This window comes from Erythrolamprus reginae, chromosome 1, assembly GCF_031021105.1.
Source record: "Erythrolamprus reginae isolate rEryReg1 chromosome 1, rEryReg1.hap1, whole genome shotgun sequence".
NCBI classification, from domain to species: Eukaryota; Metazoa; Chordata; class Lepidosauria; order Squamata; family Dipsadidae; genus Erythrolamprus; species Erythrolamprus reginae.
Genome location: NC_091950.1, coordinates 375929382 through 375951177, shown reverse-complemented (window position 1 = coordinate 375951177; position 21796 = coordinate 375929382). Strand labels below are relative to the sequence as shown.

Genomic DNA, 21796 nt, shown 5'->3' with positions numbered 1-21796 from the left:
ATGGCTGCCCAGCCAGCCAGGCTAAGCAACCGTTAGCCGCCCAGCGAAGGTTTCCATTCATTTGACGAGACGCGTCCGCATATTTCCCCCCCGCTCCAGACTGGCTGGGTTGCAACGTGTCCGGTTACTCCCCGAAGACAGACAGAAGGGAGTCCGAGCTGGCGGCTGTCCCCGCCGGGTTCCTGTCAAGCCGGCAAAGCAGCGCTGCGGGGCGGACACACACACGGACACACACACACAAAAGGTCTCTTCCCCTCACATCCTTCCGCCCTTCTACCTACCTACCTGGCTAGACCGAGGTGCCCGCAGCAACCCGGCTGACTGGATTCCGGGGCGGCCGAACCGAGCGCTCCTCCTGGCCCGCCTTCTACCTCCTCCTCCTCCTCCCGCCGGGCCAGACACCGGCGTTCACAGAGAGCTCTCCGCCGCCACCGAGACCATATCTGGAAAGCGCCGAGCGCCGGCGCTCCATGCAACGCGGCGACAAGAGCAAGAAGCGCCCCTCTTGGAAGAAAGGGAAGGAGTCGCGGGCGGGGGCAGAACGCACGCTTAAAGGAGGCGAGGCGGCAGCGTTCCCTTCAAAGCGCCGCAGGCCTCGTCCGCTCCCTTCCTCCTTCCTCAGCGCCTCCGGAGGCGACTCGTCCCTCGCCTCTCTCTCTCCCTCTCTCTCTCGCCCGGGCGTCCCCTTCCCCTCCTGTTGCCCTGGGCCCGCAGGACGGGACAGGCGCGGACGGAGGGGCGCGTCGCCCGCCTTTTCCACGTGTCTGCAAATTTGAGGCGAAGTCTAACGAGCGAGTTTTTTTTCGCGCTGAGGGGAAAAGATTGAAGGGGAGTTCGGCTTGCCGCCCTAACCGGTGGTGGTTTCTTTTATTTTCTTTCTTTCTTTTTCTTTTTTTACGGGGAGTGAGTGAGTGGCTGGGTGGGCGGGTCTCCCGTCGGCGCTGCGGAGAAGGGTTCCTGCCGCTACTACAGCGCAAGGAACGGGCGCTTGTTTGCCAGAAGCTTTGAAATACAAGGCGGCGGAAAAGCCGCCCACCGCCGTCAGCGTGCGAGGCCCTCCTACCCGCACTCCTCAGAACGGCCACAGCCGCTGCACGCGCACGCGTTCCTCTTTACTGCAGAGTTTTCGCAAGTGACTCCCTCCTAAAGGAGTGTTAATTGCGCCCTGTGAAGGGAGGCAGCTTCGGACCTAACGTCTCCCCCCCCCCGCCCCAATGGCTCATGGCTTCGTAAAGTGGCCCGGGCGTCTTTTATTCGCGTATAGTGTATCACCTGTATAGAGAGACCCTTTCTACCTGCAGTACGTTATTGATCCGTGGGAGCCGTAGATGGCCGTATAGTAGCCGATGTAGAATAGAATAGAATTATTTATTGGCCAAGTGTGATTGGCCACACAAGGAATTTGTCTTGGTGCATTTGTCTCAGTGTACGTAAAAGAAAAAGATACATTTGTCAAGAATCGTGAGGTACAACACTTAATGATTGTCATATGGGTCAAATAAGCAATGAAGAAACAATCAATGTTAATAAAAATCTTAGGATACAAGCAGCAAGTTACAGTCATATAGTCCTAAGTGGGAGAAAATGGGTGATAGGAATGATGAGAAAAAACTAGTAGAAATAGAAGTGCAGACTTAGTAAAATGTTTGACAGTGTTGAGGGAATTATTTGTTTAGTAGAGTGAGGGGATTTGGGGAAAAACTGTTTTTGTGTCTAGTTGTCTTGGTGTGCAGTGCTCTGTTGCGACGTTTTGAGGGTAGGAGTTGGAACAGTTTGTGTCCAGGATGTGAGGGATCAGTAAATATTTTCACCACCCTCTTTTTGACTGGTGCAATATACAAGTCCTCAATGGAAGGCAAGTTGACACCAATTGTTTTTTCTGCAGTTCTGTATTTAGACTATATCATTAATCATTTAAGTGTTGTACCTCATGATTTTTGCCAAATGTATATTTTCTTTTATGTACACCGAGAGCATGTGCACCAAAGACCAATTCCTTGTGTGTCCAACCACACTTGGCCAATAAAGAATACTATTATACAAGTCAGCGTTTTGGCTCGACTACACCGCACAAATGCGTGTTGCATAAGCATTGCTTGAAAGTGGTCAGCGGTGGGGGTGGGGGTGGGGAATCTCATGTGCAAAAATTATAGGAAGTGAGCCTGCTCACTAGAAGAAGAAAAAAGGGAAACTTGAAGGTTTGTCATTAATTTTTTTTAAAAGATCAAAGACTATCACTGTGTTTGGGAACAGCTTTGTAAGTACAAGTAACAGATTTTAGTTATACAGTATATTAAAAGAATTCAATAATAAGAATTTGCTGGTGAAAAAATTATCTTCAGGAAGAATAAGCTTCAGACCCAATATTGCACACCCTAAACATGCTTTTTAGTTTCATTCTCTGGTTTTAAACCACAATCTCAAAAAAGGAACAATGACCTCCTTCCTGATGATGTCACTACTTCTTAGCTTCTCTCCTGTAGCCCAGGGAAACTTTTTTTAATAAAAGCGAATGAATAGAAAGTGGTAGATTTCCATTCCCATACATTGCATTGATACACTTGGACCACAACAACAAAAGAAATAACACTAGAAGGTATTTGGATGAAAGTTCCTGGGGGGGGGGGGGAGAATGAGATTTTGAATGAAAAGATCTTGTGGTCTGTCTTTCAACAATTTATTTATTTATTTATTAATCAGATTTGTATGCCGCCCCTCTCCGCAGACTCGGGGCGGCTCACAGCAATAATAATACAATGTAAACAAATCTAATATTTAAGTTAATTTAAAACCCCAATTTAAGAACCAATCATACATAGTAACATACCATGCATAGATTTCATAAACCTAGGGGGAGGGAAAGTCTCAATTCCCCCATGCCTGACGACAGAGGTGGGTTTTCAGGTTTTTAAGGTTTTAACAATATTTATATTGTTATTTTCAGCACTGACTGCAGCTTAGAACAAATATCAATAGGCTAAACATAACAGCAAATCTAAGATTCTTTTTTGTCAAATCCCACTCTAGATAGTGACAAATATTCCATTACATTCAAGCAGGGGTTGCTGCTCCTGGTGTGCTGTGCGCAGAGGTTTGTATCTCTGGTGTGCACATACCATGTCTGAGCAAGATGTTGCTTCTGTGCAGGCACAGGAAGCAAAATCTCATGAGGGGATGCACATGTGTAAGAGATTTTGGCAATTTTTTTGCTTCCACACATGCGCAGAAGCAAAAAATTACTAAAATCTCTCTCAAACATGCGTCCCTTTGCAAGGCTTTGCTTTCTGTGCATGTGCAAAAGCAAAATCTTGCTTGGATGTGCCTACACGCACTCCGGGAACACGAAGCTGCGTGTGCAGCTGAATTTTTGCTACTGGTACAGCATCCTTATTTTCGCTACTGGTATAGTGTTACTGGTAGCAACCCGCTACTGATTACTTTCCATATAATACACAAGAAAATGAAGAATAATATATTCCCTTTACCTTTTTAAGAAATAGTCATTAAAATAGTTTACAATCTATGGCTTTGAGAAATTTAAAAAACACTAAGTTGGCTTGCAAAACATTTTCTTGTGCTGGAGTCTTCCAAGTTACATTTTATGAAAATAAATGAACACTCCAAATATACATGTTCCCAAATCACTTGTTCTGCCCATTATATCTTAAGAAGTGTCTTCATCTGTTTGGATTACCTTGGTATACGCTCCACTGGCAGAACATGTTTGCTTGAGCTACATTCTTATTTTATTCCTGCCCATGACATTTCTCTAATAGCTAACCCTATTGTCAGGAGGTGATGGGAATTGTAATCAAACATATCTAGAGAGCGCCAACCTAGGAATACTCTTCCAGAGGATACAGGTAATAAACCAAGATTGGACAAAAAAGTATCTCATCATGGAACATTTAAAATGCTTAAATGCTCTTCCTATTAAGAAACTGTTGGTTATTTTTTTTTCTTTTTAAATATAATATTAGTCAAGGAAAAGTTAGAAATGGTCTTATTTGATGTATTATAAATTTTTATATCCTGTCTTTCTAGTGCAATGTTCTTCAAACTTGGCAACTTTTAAAATGTGTGGACTTCTGAAGCCCACACGTCCTAAAGTTGCCAAGTCTGAAAAACACCGTTTTTGTGTGTGCACACTCAGGATTACTAACGTTAAGTTAAACTAAGTTCAACATTTCATTTAAAAGATAGAATCATTTAAAAGTAGCGATCCCTAAAATAATCTAGATTTTTATGGCTTTAAATGTTACCATCAATACTTTGAATTCTGCCTGGAAACAAATGCAACATTGTCCTATTTGGGACAAATGGCATTTGGCTGAGATTCTGCAAAGGTAGCCCATAGGTCAAATGTTGTGTAATTATAATAATCCAATTTATTTACAGCTAAGGCATATACAACCATTACAGACACATGGTGTTAGTAAATAGTTTAAGCTGAATGAGGACTCCTAGTTGCAACTACTAGCTAACCCTCTGAGAGCAAACCTGAATTCATAATTATTTCCAGACAAGAAATTCTATAGAATGAATACTACTTCTACCAGAACTGGATAAAATCCCATGTTCAAATCCTGACCTGGATACCTCTGTCTTATCTAAATTAAGATTCAGATTGTCAACCTCACCTGGCCATTACTACCATTAGACTTCAATTCAGAATATTAACAGCATCTAGATCAGTGATGGGCAACCTTTTGAGCTTGGTGTGTCAAAATTCGCCAAAATCCGAGCATAACTCGGGTGGTGTGTCACCTTGAGAAAAAAACACTCTCACTCTCTCTCACTCTCTTCCTTCCTCTCTCATCTCTCACTCTTTCTTTCTTGCTCTCTCTCTCACTCTCTCTCTTCCTTTCTTTCCTTCTCTCTTCCTTCCACTTTTTTCTCTTTCTCTCTTTTCCTTCATTCCCCATTTCCCCTCCCTCTCCCTCTCCCCCTTTATATTTATCTCTTCCTTCCTTCCTCTCTTCCTCCCTTTCTCTCGCTCTCGTTCACTTTTCTCTCCCTTCCCTCCCTCCCTCCCTCCTTCTTTCCTCTCCTCTTTCCCTCCCCCCTTCCCTCCTTTCCACTTCTCTCTTCCCTCTCCCTTTTTTCCCTTCTTTCTCATTTGTTTTGTTTCCCTCTCCCTCGTTCTTTCCCTCCATCATTTTCTCATTTTTCTCTCTCACATTCCCTCCCCCTCACTTCTGTTTTCTCTCCCTCTCTCTTGCTTTCTCTCTCTCTCTCTCTTCTCTCTTCCTTCCTCTCTTCTTTTTTTTTCTGCCCTGCAACACGCCGCGGGGCAATCGGCTGCAAGCAGGAGCTCCAAGACAGTGGCACCGATGTCGGGTGGCAGTACATTGCTGGCACTGGTCCGCTGGCTGGGCTGGGACAGAGGTGCCAGCCCCATGCCCAGCGCAGCAATGTACGGCGTCCTGCAACACATACAGCCACCGCCGGTACCTTGCAGCCAACCACCCCACCGCCGCCCCACGGCTACTACTCAGTGCCCTCCCGCTCGACCCACGTTTGGCTGCGCCACCTTCGTGGCTTGCCCTGCTGCCCCGCACACGCTAGAGCTGCCCAGTGCAGCCGAAGCGCGGGGCGGAGTAGGCAGCGGCTGCTTCAGGCCCGCCCCCGAGCTGAGCTTCCTTTGGCTTCCTTCGAGGCAAAGCTGCAAAGCTCACCTGCTGCCTCGAAGGAAGCCAAAGGAAGCTCAGCTCAATGAGGATCGGCTGTTGGTCTCTTCAAGCCGCTGTCGCCCACTGCGGAGATCCCTTCGCCTGGAGGCGGAGGCGGCAGCGGCCTCAGACACTGCAACAACGCAGCCCCGAAAAGGACCGGCTGTTGGTCCCTTGAACCCGCCGACACCGCCTCTGTTCGGGTGAAGGGATCTCCGCAGTGGGCGGCAGCAGCTTGAAGAGACCAACAGCCGATCCTCATTGAGCTGAGCTTCCTTTGGCTTCCTTCGAGGCAGCAGGTGAGCTTTGCAGCTTTGCCTCGAAGGAAGCCAAAGGAAGCTCAGCTTGGGGGCGGGCCTGAAGCAGCCGCCGCCTACTCCACCCCACGCTTCGGCCGTGCCGGGGCCAAGTAAGCTGAGGCTAGGCCCGTCGCCCCGGCTCCAAGTGCGGGGCCTGGGCAGGCAAGCATTGGGAGGGCCTCGCCGTCGCTTGGCGGGAGAAGAGCTCCCCTCCCCGCGATCCGGGACGGCATGGCCGTCAACAAGTTAGTGCGCGGGGGTCCTGATGGCTTGCTTACGGCCCCCTCCAGCTGCTCTTGCAGGGCTTCCAGGCTTCCCGCGGGGCAGCGAAGAAGCAAAAAAGCGGCACTGGAGGGACCAAGACGGTCTGCAGCTGAGCGTCTGGAGGAGGAGGAGGAGGAAAGCCAGGGGGCGGGGAGGAAAGCGGGCCTGCAATTGGCCAATTTCTTTCTCGCCTTCAGGGAGAGGAACTGCTGCTGCTCTGCCATAGGGTGCTTTCCTCCCCGCCCCCTGGCTTTCTTCCTTGCCGCCGCCAGACGCTCAGCAGCAGAGTGGAGGGGAGATTCGGGAGCTTATGGTAAAATCTCGTACGTTGCCGGGGGCCGGGTAAATGGCCTCAGCGGGCCGTAGTTTGGGGACTGCTGCCCTAAAGCTCCCCGTTTCTCCAGCCGCGTGTCACCGAAAATGGCTACGCGTGTCAGTGCTGACACGCGTGTCATAGGTTCGCCATCACTGATCTAGATAATAGCTGATAGTAGATGAAAATTAGAATAGTCGATGCATATTGCCCACATATTAATGGGGTTCAGTGATTTCCAAATCCTCTGTTAATTTTTTTCTGGATTTTCACATAGCTGTTAAATAATGTAGAGTCAAGACTGAACCCCAGGAAACATCATATGCCCATGTTTGGGGGGGCTGACCATGTCCCTCAACATTACTTTCTAAAATTAATTTCCAATGAAGAAATTGAATCCTTGTAAGATGGTACTTACTGTATTTACAGAAGACTATACATCAGGAGACTTGGGCCAATCTGAGAACTTAGCAGGAACATCAGGTCATTCTTATACAAAAACAAGTGCAATTATACGACTCTATTTAATTTCTCCTCTTGCCCTGGGGAATGGAAAAACCTGCTGGGTCACCAAGGACTTCCTGTCTCTGTGACAGCAACAGTCTTAAGCAATGAGAATCAAGGTGTGTGGCAAAGAATGCTAGATAGATGGTTTGTTGGCTTGACCGAGCAGTGCTCTTTTTAATACATTGAGGATTGCTGTTTATTTATTTTATTTTATTTTAAAAACCCTTGCTATTGTGATACTTTTCTCCAAGTACACAACTACAATTGAAACAATAACTTAGCAACATTTGAGGGAAGGGTAAGTGGTTACTTTAAATTATCCTAGCATAACTTAGTTTGTACAGTGTGAATGGATTTTTGTAGGATAAAACCAAGGATGAAATTCAAAATTTTTCCCTATTGGTTCTTTGGGTGTGGTTTGCTGGGCATGGTGGGGGAAAGATATTGCAAAATCTCCATTCGCACCCCACTCTGGGGCCAGCCAGGGGCGGTATTTGCTGGTTCTCTGAACTACTCAAAAGTTCTGCTACCGGTTCTCCAGTACCCGTCAGAACCTGATGAATTTCACCCCTGGGTAAAAACTTTTCTATGAGAAGAATGAATGGCTGGTCTGAGTATGTAATTAATGGGAATAGACAGTTCAGGCTAGCTGGGATGGAATGTAAAAAGGAAGTTGAATGTCCAATCTTGCATACTAAATAAGAATAGCAACTCTAAATGGCTAAAGACTTCCAATAAGAGAATTATGTATCCTTTTTATTTCTGAATGATGTAAAAATTTAGCTTTCACAAAAAAAAAGGGCTTTGTCCATGCAGTCACTTCATGTCAAACTTGTCTCTGTAGCATCCAATTAACTAATGAATTCTGATTCATCTGCTTAGCAAAGTTGTAAGAAGGCAGTGGAGAAGTGAAGAGATTAAACATGAAGTTGGTAGAGTGTATGGAGAATAAAAGGACAATAGCAAATAATAATAATAATAATAATAATAATAATAATAATAATAATAATAATAATAATTTATTGGATTTGTATGCCGCCCCTCTCCGTAGACTCGGGGCGGCTAACAACAATGATAAAAACAGCATGTGACAATCCAATAATAAAACAACTAAAAACCCTTATTATAAAACCAAACATACACACAGACATACCATGCATAACTTGTAATGGCCTAGGGGGAAGGAATATCTCAACTCCCCCATGCCTGGCAGTATAAATGAGTCTTGAGTAGTTTACGAAAGACAGGGAGGGTAGGGGCAATTCTAATCTCTGGGGGGAGTTGGTTCCAGAGGGCCGGGGCTGCCACAGAGAAGGCTCTTCCCCTGGGGCCCACCAAACGACATTGTTTAGTTGACGGGACCCAGAGAAGGCCAACTCTGTGGGAATGCTGGGTTTTGGAGAAGAAAGTACAGAAGGGAAAAGAAAAGGACAAAATCTCAGCAAAGCAAAATTTATTGTGCCCAAAAAAGAGTGGGAAAAAAACCTATTATTGACTGAAATGAAGTGTTCTGCCATGTTTTTATACTTCCATTATTTTTCTGCCCTTTCTGCAAACAGTTAGGGCTCCAGTTTGGCCAGTCCCGGAGGGTGTGAAAGTTCAGAACCATATGCCAGTATTTGCTTTTCCTGATTTTTAAATACCAGAAACCACAGAGAAGAGGAGGCAGTTCAAATTTCACTTGCTTCCCGACGTGGGTGCAAGTTTCTCCCAGCAAGGGAGGACCAGACTCAAACAGGGCAGATGAGAGAAGAAAGACAGAACATCATTATTATTGTTATTACAGTGAAAGGTTGCAGCGTAAGCTAGAGTTCATTGTGCTGGGTAGGGTACAAGCATGGAATCTGACGGAAAATAAGAACAGCTATAAGCTGCAAAACCAAACGTACTTACCTGAAAGAAAATAGCTGTGCAGTGGATGAGGTACAATTTGCAAGGAAATATTTTTGCACTGTGAATTTAAAAGGTTCTGGGATGGATTTATGCACCCTATAAAAATGCAAATTGCCTCCCTGTAACTGGCTAGCAATGTTTTTGGCATTTGTCCAGCTCTGGTCTTCTCTTATTTACTTATTGTAGCTCTGGTTCTTTGGTTCAGTGTTTTCCTCTTAGGGCAACATCAGGAATTCATGCACCATATTTTTGGAATACCATTCTCTCTCTTACTTTTAATCACCCATATCCTCAGGATGAGACAGCTGTTATCTCCTTAGTTTCTCAGTTATTACAAATGTATGAAGAAATTAATAACTGTTCTTAGAAGGGTTTTCTAAGTGGTTCAGATTTTCCTTTTTAGAATTGCTTTTTCTGGCACCTCTGTATTATTTTACTAATACATCTGTCAATTAGAGCATGAATCCAAAGTCTAACATCACTTTCCTCTGCAATATCTTCCAAATCTTGTACTGTTTCCTATAAAAGTGGGTTTCATGCTAGGTAGATCAGTGATGGTGAACCTTTTTTGCCTGGGGTGGCAAAAGGGTGTGGGCGCACAATAGCGTGTGCATACATGCCCACTCCCATAATGGAATGCCTTTTCCCCATGTATACCCACAACCTCTGTGCCACCCCCACGTATGTGCACAGTTCCCACTTGCTGCCCTCCGCACATGCGCACAGGCCTCATTGAAGCCTTCTGACTTCCGGTAAGCTTGTTGGGCAGTTTTTCACCACCATCAAGGATCAGGAAATCCTCTTTTTATTTTATTTATTTATTTTGTCCAATACACAATGAGGGATTTAGTGGGTATATAGGAATAGAAGAAAGGTATAGGAGATATAGGAGAGCAATAGGAGAGAGGACGGAAGGCACTCTAGTGCACTTGTAATCACCCCTTGCTGACCTCTTAGGAATTTGGATAGGTCAACCGTGGATAATCTAAGGGTAAAGTGTTAGGGGTTTGGGGATGACACTATGGAGTCCGGTAATGAGTTCCACACTTCGACAACTCGGTTACTGAAGTCATATTTTTTACAGTCAAGTTTGGAGTGGTTAATATTAAGTTTAAATCTGTTGTGTGCTCTTGTGTTGTTGTGGTTGAAGCTGAAGTAGTCACCGAGAGGCAGGACGTTGCAGCATATGATCTTGTGGGCAATACTTAGATCTTATTTAAGGCGTCTTAGTTCTAAGCTTTCTAGGCCCAGGAATGAAAGTCTAGTCTCGTAGAGTATTCTATTTCGAGTGGAGGAGTGAAGGGCTCTTCTGGGTCCAAAGACAAGAATGGTGGAAGGTCTTAAGAATAAAATGTAGCAGGAAAGACTTAATGAACTCAATCTGTATAGTCTGGAGGACAGAAGGAAAAGGGGGGGACATGATCAAAACATTTAAATATGTCAAAGGGTTAAATAAGGTTCAGGAGGGAAGTGTTTTTAATAGGAAAGTGAACACAAGAACAAGGGGACACAATCAGAAGTTAGTTGGGGGAAAGATCAAAAACAACATGAGAAAATATTATTTTACTGAAAGAGTAGTAGATCTTTGGAACAAACTTCCAGCAGACGTGGTTGGTAAATCCACAGTAACTGAATTTAAACATGCCTGGAATAAACATATATCCATCCTAAGATAAAATACAAAAAACAGTATAAGGGCAGACTAGATGGATCATGAGGTCTTTTTCTGCCATCAGTCTTCTATGTTTCTATGTTTCTATGGTGAAGTATCTTTGGACATTTTCAAGGGTGTTAATGTCTGAGATGCGATATGGGTTCCAAATAGATGAGCTGTATTCGAGGATGGGTCTGGCAAAAGTTTTGTAAGCTCTGGTAAGTAGTGTGGGATTTCCAGAGCAGAAGCTACATAGGATTAGGTTTACAATCCTAGCTCTTGAAGGTGGGGATGGTGAAAAACAGCCTAATAAGCCAACCAGAAGTTCATTGGGCTGTTTCTCACTGTCTCCAGGCTTCAGGAGGATTTCCTGAAACATCCCCTGAAGGGAGAGTGAAAATGGCCGAAGGGAAGGCCGAAAATCAGCTGGACAGCATGCATGTGTGTCAGAGCTAACATATTCAAGGACCTCGCGTGCCCTCAGATATGGTTTTGCTTTGCCATCACTGTGCCAGATTATATCTGCCATATATTCAGTTTTTCAAAATAATGCCCTTTAGACGTATTGGAGCAATTTCTTACATCCCTAAAAATAATATTGCTATCAAATATGAATAGATCTGGAAGGCATGAGCATGAAAAACAGTACACAGAGTGTTGTGATGAATATCTGTACAGTTATCAGTGAACTACTCCAGGAAGGCAAAACTTGCAATCTATGTCTGTGAGGTATGCCTACTGTCAAATCGTTCTCCACTTCACCATGCAACATCAGATAATATTATTTTAGAAGTTAAAATAATCTTGATGAAAGGAATGGTGACAGTGAAGAGGAAATTTCATGCTACATGACCAATAGTGAAAGTATTCTGAGTAAAAATAAAAATTGACACAGAGGATCCCACAATTCACAGCACTCCTGTTAAATACATTTAATCCAGTTTTCTTCACATATATTTTTCCCCTAAGGATACTATTCCAGGAATTTTTTTCACAGTAAACCCATGAAGAATGTTGTTACTTCTTTCTGAAGGAGAAAGAAGAGAGTGAGAAAGTGACCGATTAAAGGTCATCCAATGACTGAAACGCAGCTTAGCACACTGGATTTTTGCTTTATTCCTGACTTGTCATTCTCTAATTTGTGCTTGTTTTGTCTCTTTAAACTATTTTCTTCGAACAAAGCCTCCAGCTCCACTTCCTTGTTCACAGCAAATGATTTTCCACAAGCTTCAGGAATAGTAAACTATTACTGTACTCTGTTAATCTTACTCAGTAAGATTTAATAGGCCATCAACCAGGCTAGTCAAGCTTCCCCCCCCCATTGTATGTGCATGTGTGTGGGGGAAATCACTCTTCTGCTTTGTTTATAGTGTGGGTGGGTCCAGAACAACACTCGATGGGAAATTTGGCAGCTGCTTCATAATTTCCTAGCTGTAAGTTATTACCAGGTTGCCATGCCCACAAGAAGGAAAACTGCTTGAACAAGGGCACCCCTCTCTGTTCCTGGAAAACAACTGTGATGATTTCACATAAAAGTGCAATATTACAATTTATTTTTTTCTAAGAGTAGCTATCCTGGTTTTATAGCAAACTAGATAACTTACTTGTGTCCCATTTCGGGGAAAATTACTTACCTAAAGAGAGAAACAAAATGGCTAAGGACAGGTAAAAAAGGAATGGGAATAGGAATGACTTCCTGTGGTTTCCCCATTTTGTTTCCTTGGCGGAATCTGGTAGAGAACACTGGAAATTGCCCTACCCCTCCCCTCTCCTCCTGCTGAAGTGGGGAGGGGGAGCAAGAGATTGCAATATTGACTTGGAAACTAACAGCACATTTAAAAATGAAGATTGTGTGAATGCAGCAGCAGCCCAGCAAAAGCCATTAGTCTAGAGCAGTGTTTCCCAACCTTGGCCACTTGAAGATATTTGGACTTTAACTCCCAGAATTCCCCAGCCAGTGAATGCTGGCTGGGGAATTCTGGGAGTTGAAGTCCAGATATCTTCAAGTGGCCAAGGTTGGGAAACACTGGTCTAGAGCAGTCACAACTCCCCCAAATTTCTCACTTATAACTGTCCAGGTCATTAAATATGTTCCTTATGGCATTAAGAACAGAACAATTGTAATGCATGGGCACAGACTGAAAAAGGTTGTCCACCATCAGTTTAGAGTGAAATTTAACATAACAGTAAGCGTGGAACATGAGCTAGCCGCGTGCTGCACTGGCTACCAATTGGTCGCTGGTTACAATTCAAGGTGTTGGTTAGTACCTATAAAGCCCTACATGGCTTAGGACCGAACTATTTATGGGACAGTCTCCTGCGATGGATTAGAGCCCACAGGGTTGACCTTCTCTGGGTCTGTCAACTAAGCAATGTTGGTTGGCGGGCCCATGGGGGAGGGCCCAGTTCTTTGCTCAACTATCCCCCGAGGTCCGTACTGCCCCCACCCTACCGGCTTTCCGAAAGGCCTTGAAAACCTAGCTCTGCCGGCCGGCCTGGGGGCCATGAGAACTGACATCTTTTAATTCAACCCTCGGAATGGCTTAATTGAGATGTTTGACGGTATGATTGTTGTAATAATACAGTATTTAAAGCATTTTATATTATTATTAATTGTTGTATTTTAATCATTTTATACTGTGCTTATTCTTGTTGTAAACTCTCCCGAATCTTTCGAGAGTGGGCAGCATACAAATACTAACTAACTAACTAACTAACTAACTAACTAACTAACTAACTAACTAACTAACTAACTAAATTTACTTTTTTCTTCCTGTGTTACATTGTGCAGAAAAAACAACTTAAACAAAAGTGCTGCTTGGTGTGGGAGAGAAGCTCCCCTTGACATACTACCTTGATGTATACATTGATATACATTGTGTATAATGTATGCCTTGGTAAATTCATGATATTTTACTTTAATGTACTATACATTGGACTATCTTTGGAGATGGTACAAAAGCTGGAATTGGTTCAAAACCTAGCTGTTTGATTGATGAACAATGCACTGAAACCTGACAATGTACCTTGTCAGGGTGCCATAAGATAAAAAAACTGGAAATTTTCTGCCTTATTAGGTTATTATGCCTAATGTGAAGGGATTGATATTAGCATGGAAAACATTGAGCAGCATGAGACCCAATACATCACTTACCCAAAACTGCCCAACCCTTGTTCTAAGATCAATCAAGAGGACTTGTCAGGGGTCTCATTGGTAAATCTGGTTCACAGTCCAGTTAAATGGCAGATTTTTTTAAAAAAGGAAATTAATTGCTGTCCTTCAAATGTGTGGGTATAATTTCTTTTTAAAAACATGTTACTTTGAGTGTTTACTTTGAGTTGGTTTATTTGTTTGTCTAATTTGTTTGTTAGATAAAGGCAATATAGTAGAAGACCAAAGAGAAGACAAGTAAATATTCTAAATGACCTATTTAATAGAACAAGGAATTTTTGTAGAACTATAAAGAGAAATACAACATTTGCAATAGTGGCGAATATATGCAACATGAGCATAGGATGGGGGTGAAGGTTCATTCTCCAAGCTTGTGGGTTGGTTTCTGAAAATTTCATTACCAGGCTAGATAACATCTTCAGCACTGTGGGACAATAATCACATCAGTTAAAAACCAGGATCCATGAACAGTGACTGGCAGTGAAATGCCAGGATCCCAAATCCTTGATGTCTTCCCACAACGACGCCAAACAGCACGATTGAAGCATCACAGAAATCATCGGCTATGCTAACATCTGCCACACCCTTGTGTTCATCAAAGCCTGGCACTCGAAAAGCAATTCCATCAACAGACACATTGACTTACAACCAGCCTACGAACCCCTCAGGATCTAAATCAACTGCATAGCCAACTGGAGACAGCGCCGACCCTCAACTAACTCACCCAACTACCCCCCAGCAGTTCACCTCCCAATGACCCTGACCTGATGTAACCTCCCTATCACAAGACCAATCACAAGACCCTCACTGGAAACACCCACACCCAAAGTCCTTATAAATAGAAGAGCACTGACCTCCTCTAACCTCTGTTGAAGATGTTACCTAGCCTGGTAATGAAATGTTAGGAAACCAACCCACAAGCTCTGAGAATTGAACCTTCACCCTCACAAATGCAGCATTATTTGGTCCCAGATGGTAAGAGGAGAGAGAAGAGAGAAAAAGAAACATATGGTCCTTTATCCTTTTTTACTCATAAATTTATTTCCTTGCCAGCTGCCCCTGAGCTCAAGCACTGCAGAAGCTGAGACCTGGGTGTATACTTCTTACAAAGTGGAAACACATTGCAAACACAGGAATCTGGGGCTAGACACAATAATACTGAAATATGCATTGTGTCCCTGGGTATGTGTGCTGTTTTGGCATAAGAGATAAGAGTTTCCATCACAAGATTGCAATCCACAAACGCTTACCTCCCATTTATTCCCTCACCTCACTCCCAATCTATGACTGCAAGTGCAACTCCTGCTCAATTCTCAATGAGCCTCATAACTCATTTGCTACTTTGCATGAATCTCCTGTTTCCTGTCTACATAATTTGCTGGCAGCTAGAGTGAAAAAACTGAAGGTAATTGTCTATTATTCCTGAGTGGTGATCACTGCTGTAATTGTTAAACCATTAGTCTGGGGCGACTCAGGTTCAAGCATCTTTGTCACTTGTGAAATGATCGGCCAGTAACGTTCTACCCAATTTATACATGGGGTTGTTCGGAGCATAAAATGACACTTGTATCTAGCGACAAGATACTCTGAATGTTTTCCATATTTATCCAATCATTGTGTTGAGGACAAGCTAAATATTGCCCTTTGAAATTAAGAAATTACGACTGGTCATACATTTAGCTAGATGTTTAGATTGGGTTTGGAATTTCTTCCCAAAGAGCTGCTTGGAGTGAAAAGCTATTGCAATAGCCCAGGCTTGAAAATGCATGACTGGTGCCAAGGAGTGGTCCTCCCCCTTAACAAGCTCCAAAACTGCTCCAAGCATCGGTTCCTTGTGGATGCAAGCATGCCTTCTTCTCTGCCACCAGCCACCACAACTTAATTGTAGGCAGGAGGTGGCAGCTCAGTTGGGGTGCAGGGCAGGCACTACCTGGGAACTGGGAAGGCAGGTTAGGAAATAAGAAGTAAGTGGGTGGAGTGGTAGAAGAAGAAAAAATTCAAAAAAAGATGGTGGCACCCATGGACTGGCACAAAACTGATCCAATTCAGTTATATCATTGTGACATCACCAGTGGGTTGCTACCGGTTCCAGCAAACCAGTCTGAACTGGGAGGAACTCATTCCTGCTACCCAGGCAAGGGATATTATTATTATTATTATTATTATTATTATTATTATTATTATTATTATTATTATTATTATTTATTAGATTTCTATGCCGCCCCTCTCCGGATATACACAGTAATGGGCAGTCAAAATTTTTGGCTTATTTTGTGCGTGTGGCTTAATGGTCATGTGACTGGGTAGGAGTGGCTTACCAGTCATGTGACCAAGTGGGAGTGGCTTGAATGATCATCATCGTTCAAGTGAACTGTTAAGTCGTCAACTTACAATCTTACCAGTATCGTTCGCTGGGATGACAATTTGCTTTGCGTTTCCCGTGCTCTCCTTCCTGGGTCGCCCCCCCTGCCTCAGGCTGGGTAGCTAGGCTAACGGGTGCTGCCAGAAGCATAAATGCTGCCAGCGCTGCTTCCACCCATGCCTTCTGCTTGCACTTCAGGTGGGAGGGGGCCATGTGAGGCTGGAGGGAAGCCAGGCAGGAGAGAGGGAAGCTCGTCCGAGGCCAGGAAGGAGGAAAGAGGAAAAAAACAAGGAGCGCAGCAGCAGCAGCAGGGGGAAAAAGGAGAGTCAAGCCGAGACCAGTAATCCAGGAAGTGACAACTGCCAATCAGTTGGAGCTGCACACACATCTTCATTTCCACCGGTGGAACTGCATTCCACCCCATCCTGCCTGCTGCCCACCCATGGATATACAATATCTAATCACTGCATCTGCTTGAAGCATTCCAGTATCAGGACCGCAAGCATAGGTTTGAATGTGGATGCCCAAAGCAGTGTCCAGCCCAATTGCATGATATAATAAGCTGGGCCACTGCTATGGATCCTTATGGAATGAACTTGTGATCTGATAGTGACAAAATACATACATAACATTTTATTAAATAATCAGGTTGCAAGTTCTACAGACTCCACAAATTCATTTTGTAAAGTATCCAACAAATTCAGCAGTATTGAGACTGAAGCCTGGAGACAGAACTGATTGCCAAAGTTGAGCTTAATTAGAAAATAAGGATGTCTGAAAATTAGATACTTCTTTGTATAAATTTAAAAGATTATGTAAGGGAAGTTGCAATACTGTATTTTGAGTCAAGTGATTTTTCTAGTCTTGCCCCACCCCACAAGATCTGCAAAAAAATTTATTCTGTTACTAATCCATTACTTTCCTCTGGGTTGGGCTGTCATGCCTCTGATTAATAATAAAGTATTCATTAACTAATAAATGATATTCTTTGTATTATTTCATTAAAACACATCCTTGCTTGTTTTTCTATTTTCCCTTTAGCTTGATGAGTTGTAGTAAAAAAGAAGGATGATTCTACAATAACCAATAGCAATGCTTTGATTTTATTATTGCATTTAATTACCTTTCCCGTGATATTGTTGCTTTTAAACCACTCTTATGCTCTCTTCAGCCCAGCCTGAAAAGCTGGATCTTCTTCTCGCTTTCACCAAGAGGAAAGATGACTTGTGATCAGCTGGGCCAGACAACCTAATTTCAAAAGCTCTTTGTTCACATTCACAAATTCGGATTCACAAATTGCTCTAAGCAGCTAAGTACTATTACATGAGAATGCTCAACCGCTAAGCATTCCAGATAAACCATTTCCATCCTTCTCCAATATAATTTTACCATCCTGATTCTTGCAAGTACTATGCAGTCAGTCTACGTGTCTTCAGGAGAAAAGTCCAAATATTAGAACAGTATTCTAGAGACAGAATAATCGAATAGACACAACTGGAGAAGATAACAAAATACAAAGACCTGCAAATAGAAATAAAACAACTTGGCAAAAGAAGGCAAAGATAGTACCAATAGTTATAGGTCCCTTGGGTGCAATTATAAAACAATTGGAGCACCATTGTAACACAAACAAATTCACCATTAGTCTATTGCAAAAGGCAGCTTTATTTGGAAAAGCTTACATGCTGTGATGATACTTCTAACATTATCAAACATTTGCCTCAGCCTATCCCAGGTCCTTAGGAAGGACTTGATAAAATAGATAATATATTAAAAATGCCAAATTCAGTCTGAACAACTAGCTGATTGTGTGATGAACCATAATAATGTGATTGTGGCCACCACCTTGAATTTTTGATCTTCCTGTAGATCCTCAATATTCTATTCCTATATCTCTTCTTCTATTCTTTCATTGATATATTCTATTCCTATAACTTCTCTTCTATTCTTTCTTAGATATATTTTACTATGAGTATATCCTCTATAACCTTCATCATGTATTTTACTATGTGTATACCCACTAAAATCTTCATTGTATATTGGACAAAACCAACCAACCAACCAACCAACCAACCAATCAATCAATCAATAAATAAATAAATATTCATAGTCACTAAAGGTTAGTAGTTTTGACAATTTGTATGTTTCCAAAAATAACTTGACAAAAGGTTATTGAACAGTCTTTCTTTATTAAACCTTCCTTTCTCAGGTTAAATAACATTAGTGAGTCTGAAATATAAGTCATGTTTTTCAGAAGCATCCTAGCAAGAATAGTTACATTAAAAAACACATTTGGAAAACTCATTAGAAGATTGCATTAGGGAGATTTACACAACAAAGAATTACATAATGCAAATTTGCATTAAAAGGAAGTTTCCTGGGGAGTTGGTATTAACAGCTATATTCATTAGGAGAAATTGCACACCGAAGCGTCATATTAAGGAAATCTGTGAACATTTAAAAAGAAATATTTTAACATTCAATGTATTTTATTAAAATTATGCTATATTTGGCCTATGAAAGTTTTTGTACTGTGTTTAATATGTGCAGTTACTTTAATGAATTTATAAACATTGCTAATTTATTTTTTGTTTAATTTAGTACAGGATTCTCCTGATACATTACTTATGAGTATGCAAAGCCTTCAATTTCAGGAACAGAACATTCAAAGAACATCAGAATGTTCCATTTATTCTCCTCATCACATACACATTCAGGAATGACCTTCCAGTTTTCTAGACGTTAATCCTCAGAACTAGAGGATTCATCACATTCTGGACAAATGGGGATGGATCCTGTCTGGAATGCTACAAAACCCTCTTTACTTCAGAGGATTCACCCATGTTTCTGCAACACTCCGTGGCCTGCACTGGCTGCCGATCAGTTTCCGGTCACAATTCAAAGTGTTGGTAATGACCTTTAAAGCCCCACATGGCATTGGACCAGAATACCTCCGGGACCGCCTTCTACCGCACGAATCTCAGTGGCCAATAAGGTCCCACAGAGTTGGCCTTCTATGGGTCCCGTCGACCAAACAATGTCATTTGGTGGGCCTCAGGGAAGAGCCTTCTCTGTGGCGGCCCCGGCCCTCTGGAATCAACTCCCCCCAGAGATTAGAATGGCCCCCCACCCTCCTTGTCTTTTGCAAATTACTCAAGACCCACCTTTATCGCCAGGCATGGGGGAACTGAGACATCCTCCCCCAGGCTTTTATATTTTATGTTTGGTATGTATGTGTTGTATGGTTTAAATTGCTGGGGTTTTAGATATGTTTTATTTTAATATTAGATTTGTTTCACTGTTATATTGTTTCTATTGCTGTTGTGAGCCGCCCCGAATCTTCAGAGAGGGGCGGCATACAAATCTAAGAAATAATAATAATAATAATAATAATAATAATAATAATTATTATTATTATTATTATTATTATTATTATTATTATTATTATTCTACCAGGCATGGGGGAATTGAGATCCTCTTTCCCCCTAGGCCTTTACAATTCTATGCATGGTCTGTATGTATGTATGTTTGGTTTTTATATTAATGGATTTGTAATCATTTCTAATACCAAATTACTATTGTACACTGTTTTATTGTCACTGTTAGCCACCCCGAGTCTCCGGAGAGGGGCGGCATACAAATCCCATAAATAAATAAATAAGTAAGTAAGTAAGTAAGTAAGTAAGTAAGTAAGTAAGTAAGTAAGTAAGTAAGTAAGTAAGTAAGTAAATAAACAAACAAACAAACAAACAAACAATAAATAAACAAACAAACAAACAAACAAACAATAAAGTAAGTAAGTAAGTAAGTAAGTAAGTAAGTAAGTAAGTAAGTAAGTAAGTAAGTAAGTAAGTAAGTAAGTTCTGGAGAACTTTCTGGATCATTTTAGATCCAGATCAGCCTGGGCCAGAAGTGAAACATTTCATTATATTATCTAGAATATTCTGAAGAATCATAGTTTTGGCTCATTCCGGTACTAATATATATTATTCTATTACATCTTCCATTAATCTATTTTATGTGGAAAAAAATCTGTTCATTACTCATGTTTACAGAGTACATTGATTTTCAGTGTAGAAGAAATTGTTCTAATCAGATTGTGGATCAGGTTACATTTATCCTTTAGATTTCATAATGAATTTTAAAATGCAGTTCTTGGCTCCAAAAATAAAAAAGATTAAAATAAACATAGTAATTATTTTTTTACTAGATTCATCCCAAGTCTAGAGTAATATAGAAAATAACTACCATCCAAAATAATTTAATAAAAGCCTTCAACAAGAGACTCATGATGACTAAAATAGTAATAATACATTTGAAATAAATAAACAAATAGTTCTCCTATAAACGATAAAATAAATTAAATTAAAATAAAACAAGAAAACATTGGAGCCAATGATAGTTTTCTTGGGAACAATTCCATATTTATTAATTTCTCATAAGTGTTTTTTTTATATTTATGAATATGCCCAGTCCTACCAACCCCTAGAGCAATGATGGTGAACATTTTTTAGTTCATGTGGCAAATGGGTGGGTCGCAGTGAGGGTATAACGTGTGCGTGCCCACACCCATAATTCCATGCAGCAGCAGCCCACACATTGCATGTGATTCCTCCCTGCTGCGGTATGCAATGTTTTTTGCTCTCCCCTGGCTTCAGAGCTTTTCTAGAAGCCTATGGAGGGCAAAAAAAAAAAAGCCTTTCCCAGAGGCCTTCTGTAGGCTGAAAATGGCTGTTGACCAACCTCCAGTTGGACTGGAAGGCCCATATTTTCCAGAGCCTTTCTAGGAGTCCAGGGAGGGCAAAAATGGCCTTGTCCCCCCCCCCCAGATGACGTTCGTAGGCTGAAAATGGATCGTTTCTCAACTTCTAGTTGGACTGAAAGGCCCATTTTTTGCTTTCCCCAAGCTCTAGAAGCTCTCTGGGGCCAGAAATGGCCATTTCCCAACTTGAAATTGGCCATTTCTGGGCTCCAGAGGGCCTCCAGGGAGGTAGGATAGGCTATTGTCAACCACCCCAGGGTCCTAGAAAGGCTTTGAAGCCAGGGGAGAACAAAAAAAAAAAAGGAGGGGGGAGACTTCCAGTCCAACTGGGAGTCAGCAAATGGGCCATTTTCAGCCTCCAGAGGATGTCTGGAAGGGGGAGGCCATTTTCACCCTCTCCAAGCTTCTAGAAAAGCTCTGCAGCTTGAGTAGATCAAAAAATGGTTCTCTCCACCCCCTTTGGAGGCTGGAAACAGCCTCTTTCCCAACTCGCAGTGGGCTCAGAAGACCCGAAAATCAGTTGGCTGGTGCGCACTGGACCTGAACTCATGTGCCCATCAATATGGTTCCACGTGCCACTTGTAGTATGCATGCATTGGTTCACCATCACTGCTATAGAGTGAAAACTGAAGTAAACTAAGGGACCAAAGCAGCACCCCCGCCAATTGATCATAACACATGAATTATATAGTAATGAGGAAGGGTGTCTATCAAAAAGTAAACAGTTCCTGATTATATAGGTTAATATTAACAATCTGGTTAGATGTGATAGGTCATAGGTTGTTATTTATAGTATAATATAATCCTATTTGTATAATATAATACTATTTAGCTTCCTGAATTTGCAGTTTAGCGGCTGCATTTGGTGCTGCCCTCCCGAGCTCCATTTTCACTGGCA

General features: G+C 42.3%; 1 protein-coding gene across 3 annotated transcripts in view; it reads right to left on the bottom strand.

Annotated features, from left to right (window-relative positions):
* The window catches only part of SLC8A1 (solute carrier family 8 member A1), a 305160-nt gene that overhangs the window by 257783 nt on the left and 25581 nt on the right, over positions 1-21796 (bottom strand). For 2 of the 3 annotated variants that reach the window (XM_070734659.1, XM_070734656.1), the window contains exon 1: positions 286-883. The exons of the other annotated variant lie outside the window; for it this stretch is intronic. The gene's annotated coding sequence lies outside the window, so the exon portion shown is untranslated. Of the gene's footprint in view, positions 1-285; positions 884-21796 lie in introns of those variants that run through there. 3 annotated transcript variants of the gene reach the window in all.